At 41.0% G+C, this 5,206-nt stretch overlaps 1 pseudogene; it reads right to left on the bottom strand.

The window, feature by feature from the left end:
- Positions 1–627: 627 nt before the first annotated feature.
- Positions 628–3,532, bottom strand: LOC147030535 (uncharacterized; annotated as a pseudogene).
- Positions 3,533–5,206: the final 1,674 nt, after the last annotated feature.

Below are 5,206 nucleotides of genomic sequence, written 5' to 3'. Positions count from 1 at the left end.
TTACCATTCAGGTTCCCCAGAGGTCAGTTATGTCGATAAGTGTGTGTCCAGATTACATTTCCCCACCAATGTCGAAATAGTCTAGTAGGAAGATAGGGGTCCCATGCACCCCCATGATACATTTTTTTATCCTGCATTTTTACAATCCCTGAGGTGTGTGGGAACAGAATTTCCTTTGTTCCCTTTCCAAAAAATGTTCCATGTGTGTCATTGAGCCGTTTTTTTGTCTTGGATTTCTTGGATTTCTTGGGACGCAAAAGTAAGGGGTAGGGGTAATATAAAGGACCTTTTTGCATTGAAAGAAATTATTTACAAGTACAAATTAGGTATCATTGGAAAGGGTATGACCTGCACTATCACAAGAACCCATCAATTATTCATTTTGGCCATCGATGACGTCATCAGGGGTCAAAAGGTCACGTTAAAGGGCCACGAAGTCAAATTTCACGCCCATCCTCTTTGTCATCCACCCTGCACCTAAGTGAATGAATCTTTTGGATTCTACTTTGCTTGAAGGAAAGTGCACATGTATAGGCAGTTTTTAAAACTAAAACATATTATTTAACTTCAGGTCAACATCATTAACCCTTTCCGCAAAAATACTGAAAAAATTTTAAAAAATGAATTTTTGTAATAAGTTTCCTGTGAAATTGCAGTTTGACACATATTTGTTTTCTCTGCCTTTTTGTTATGGTAAAAGGCTTTACATGTTCCAATGAGTCCTGAAATACAGTCTATGTATCATTCTCTTGGTATTTTCACTTCCACTCCTTACTAATTGATATGGGAATATGCATTATATAGAGATCGTGTGTTAACGAGTAACTATAATACGCAGGCCCACAACTAATTAATGTTGAAACATTATTAGGACTGCCACAATTCTCAATATTCATATTTTAATCTAGTCTTCGTTATCACTGAGAGGTTCTTCATAGTCACTATCTTGGCTGGACTGTTCTTCCTCAATGTCATCATCACACTGTTCCATCTCTTCCGTAGTCTTCTCAACTAAGTCTGTCAAGGTAGGCGGAAGTACTGGGCCGCAAGACCACACTGGCTCCAAAACACCCTCATCATTTCTTTCCCAACCTTGTTCAGGATCATATGGCTTTGGAGACCAGAATACTTTCGAGACGGTTTTTTGCCAGTAGCTGAGATGAAGCCACCAAATCCAGGGACTAGTTGTGTTTCTTTACTGCCAGTGACCATTCGCATAAGTAACCACAAACGGTACTCTTGGATGCACTCTGATTACAACTTATCGTTTTCGATGGGTGGACTGAACTTAGCCCCTGTTGGAAACTTGGGCCCAACTCGACCATAAATATGAAAAGGGGGCAATGTTGGTGGGGTTCCAACTTCAAAACAACGAGTCTTATTCCGCTGCTTGAGTGCGAGGGTTCTATCTTTGTTGGCAATGTCAGTGTTTGGTTTCACCTCCTCTATCATGATCCCTCCAGTGCTGTTCACCACATTTGAACCATGGACATTTGTGGTTATTTTGTTTAAGTTGTCCCACTCAACATGAAAAACTTCGTTGTCTTCACCAGTAGCAATTTGGGGAGTGAGAGAAGAGGAAACATCGCCAACGGCTTCCGCCAGTGCTGTCTCAACTTCCAAGCCAAAGTCATAGGACTCACAGTGACCCAATATATGAAGTATATTAGTTAGCTGCTTGCTTAGATAAAGGTGGCGTATGGTGCTGCAAAGGAGGAGGTGTTTAGGTAACTTCCACTCTCCGTTCGTCACAGCATGGCAGATGTCCTGGAAAAGAAACCAATGGATCTTGGAGAGAAAATAATTTACATTTTCATGATAGAAAGCACTAAAACTAGATACAATTTGGAGGACTAGCGATATTGTCCCAAATATGTTGAAAGCAAAGGTGGTTAAAACTCACCTGAGCTACTGAAAGCACCAGACGTCGGCTCTTTTCAAACTTTTCCACATCTGCTTCACCCAAGATAAGAGTCGACAGGAACTTCACCAGGTCTGTTGGGAGGTATTCTTCTGATGCCCTGGCATCCAGCTCATCAGCTGTAGGAGGCCAAGGAAGTGGTGTTGACTCGTTGAACATCCCCTGAACAACACTGCACAAGTGCAAGGCAACATCCTCAAACTTGTCTCTGGAACCAAGCCTATATGCATAAGTAACTGCTTCCGCAACAGAAATGCTTGTGCTGTACACCAGGTTGTAGGTTATGCATCCCCTGTCCCCAGGAAACACTTTTGTGAAAGCAATGCACTCAATGATTTTGTGTCTTTGAAGTCAGGTCTTCAGCTTATCACTTCTGAACTCTAGATTTGGAAATCCACAGCGTTCAAGTTCTTGGACGTATAGGTGGCGGAGTGTTCCAAGTTGCAGGACTTCTTTCTGCCCAATTACCCTCTCACGTATAAAATCCAGAACTACATTAAATGAGCTTTGATGAGCTTCAAGCTTTTCATCTTGCTTGTTTTCAACACTTCTGTTGGCTTGATCACGTAAATAATTCACATGTCTCAGTTTGAATGAACTATGACAGGATTTATGGAAACGAGCCTCTCTTGCAAACAAATCTTCGCCTGCCACCTTGCGATGTAAACGATTGTCTCCTATTTCTAGGGCTTGGGATTCAATATGAGTCCAAGCTGCTTCCTTTCCCTTGAAAGATGCAAACTGGACACAATGTTCAGTCCTTCCGGAAACTTTCGTCTCAAGCATTTCACAGAAAATACATTCTGGTGGAAAAATGTTCTTGGAAGAGGTTGATGGTTTATGAGGGGATCGAATTGTTGAGGGTTCATCGTCTGGTACGACACATTTCAAACGATCCTGATGTTTGGTAAAGGCTTGATCACATCCCCGGTGATAGTCTGTCATTTCTAGGTCCACACCATCAAGATTGTCTGGAATTAACCTACACACAGCTTCCATACGAGCGGGTGAATCATGAGACTGAAGGAGCCGTTTCTCACGAAGATTATGTAACATCTCAAGCTTTTCCTGGGGAGGACCCCTTATATTGTGTAGTGGTATACATTCACCATGCTGTATGCCACTCACATGTAAAATACATACAGGAGGAGGCATCTGCAGTTCCTCTAAATTGCAACCATGATCAGTTCGGCGTTTCTTTGCCTTTGACATGATGAAGCCACCACCACCAGTTAACTACAACTAAGCGTGCACTACCACCACTGGAGCACTAATCCATAATAGGTGTTACCTGAAAAAAAAGGCAATTAATTATCCACCACCAATAAACTACAGCTACAAGCAGGTATGCATGCAAGCAGATATTCAATACAACCACTAAAACATTAATCAAATTCACAGTTGTCTGCACGTCCTGTAACAAAAAAAGACAACACTGTCAGTTGACGAAATTTAACACCACCACTAAAGTGTTAAGGTAGTTACAATGGCCTCACCTGTAACAAAAAAAGAATGTTAATAACCATAGCCATAAATTATAAATAAACAGTGAAATTAATCATTTGTATGCGAAGGACACACTCACACAGTAAACTCAATGCAGAACCACATTTTCTCAATATTTTCGGTATTTTTGTGGAAAGGGTTAATGATGTTGTACTGAAGTTAAATAATTTGTTTTAGAATTTTTAAAACTGCCTATACATATACATTTTCCTTCAAGCAAAGTAGAATCCAAAAGATTCATCCACTTAGGTGCAGGGTGGATGACAAAGAGGATGGGCGTGAAATTTGACTTAGTGGCCCTTTAACGTGACCTTTTGACCCCTGATGACGTCATCGTTGCCCTAATTGAATAATTGACGGGTTATTGTGATAGTGCAGGTCATACCCTTTCCAATGATACCTAATTTGTACCTGTAACTAATTTCTTTCTATGCGAAAAGGTCCTTTATATTACCCCTACCCCTTACTTTTGCATCCCAAGAAATCCAAGATGGCGGACAAAACAACGGCCCAACGACCAACATGGGACATTTTTTGGAATGGGAACAAAGGAAATTCTGTTCCCACACACCTCAGGGATTGTAAAAATGCAGGTTAAAAAAATGTATCATGGGGGTGCATGGGACCCCTATCTTCCTCCTCAACTATTCTGCTGATCTGAAAATGATTATAAACTGGTCTGATAAATGGAACATTTCCCGCAATCCAGGAAAATCCCAGTCTCACCCAATCGCTCCAGCATGATCCTCAAACAAACCCACCTCTCTATTTCGTTGGTTGTCCACTGGGAGAGGTTCAGTCTCTTGAACTTCTCAGCCTCACCATCAGCCATGACCTTTCCTGGGCCGACCACAGAGCAAAACTTGCCTGCAAAGAAAAATTTAAATCATGACCAGATCGAGCAAATCTCAGCTTTTGTATATGACTTTGGTTTCCCTGAAGACCACTGAAAGAATCATGAAGTAAGCTTGATTTAAGTATATAAACCAACAAGGTTTTAAAATTCGTATTCACAAATTGATTAAATCACGGCGAAGGACATTTGAAAAACAGGCAATCAAGTCAAGTTAAATGATAACAGAAAGTAGTACATCATGACGTTGTGTTTCTGTAACCGAAATTACAGTGCATTTGAGACTGAGAATATAAATTAAATCGAGCAGATAATCAGGAAAATGCAGAGCATCATCAGAAAGGAAGCACTATTCACAATAATAACCCAACACAAATGTCAGAGAAAGTCTATGAATCCAATAACAATCGTCTTTTCACAAAAGCTGATAAATTCAGCCAACGTCCTTGGTCACAAAAGCATTGGTGCTCATAAGCTCGGGAAACATGGCAATTAGGTTCAGTATTCAAAGTAAAATAATTTTGCTTCAACCGTTGGGTAGGGAAGCCATAGATCTGCAGACTTGACTGAATGTGTCACTATAATGTGCAGCATCAGAGGTATTAAGCTCTCAGAGATGGCCACAAAGCTTTAATGGTGGGAGTTATTTGCTGCACCTGCCATCATGGATGGCAGACATGACTGAGCATCAAGTTGAATGTAAATTGATACAATCATGAATGGTGAAAGTCAGAGTGGGTGGTTTGAAAGCCAGATCAGAATTGCATCCTTCCATAACAGTAGTTGCTCACCACAAGAGAACAGAAGTTTGTGGAATGCTCTGCAATAAGTGGACAGGATGGCCAAGAGGTATGCACATTCGCTTCCAAGCTCTCTTGGCTGGGTTAGGTTCTCGATCCAGCTGTAAACAGTTATCCCGGTGTTTC

This window comes from Eptatretus burgeri, chromosome 3, assembly GCF_056783735.1.
Source record: "Eptatretus burgeri isolate ZD-2024b chromosome 3, Ebu_testis_v1, whole genome shotgun sequence".
In the NCBI taxonomy this organism is placed as follows: Eukaryota; Metazoa; Chordata; class Myxini; order Myxiniformes; family Myxinidae; genus Eptatretus; species Eptatretus burgeri.
Note: the sequence above shows the minus strand (reverse complement) of the source record. Positions and strands in the feature narration are given on the sequence as shown.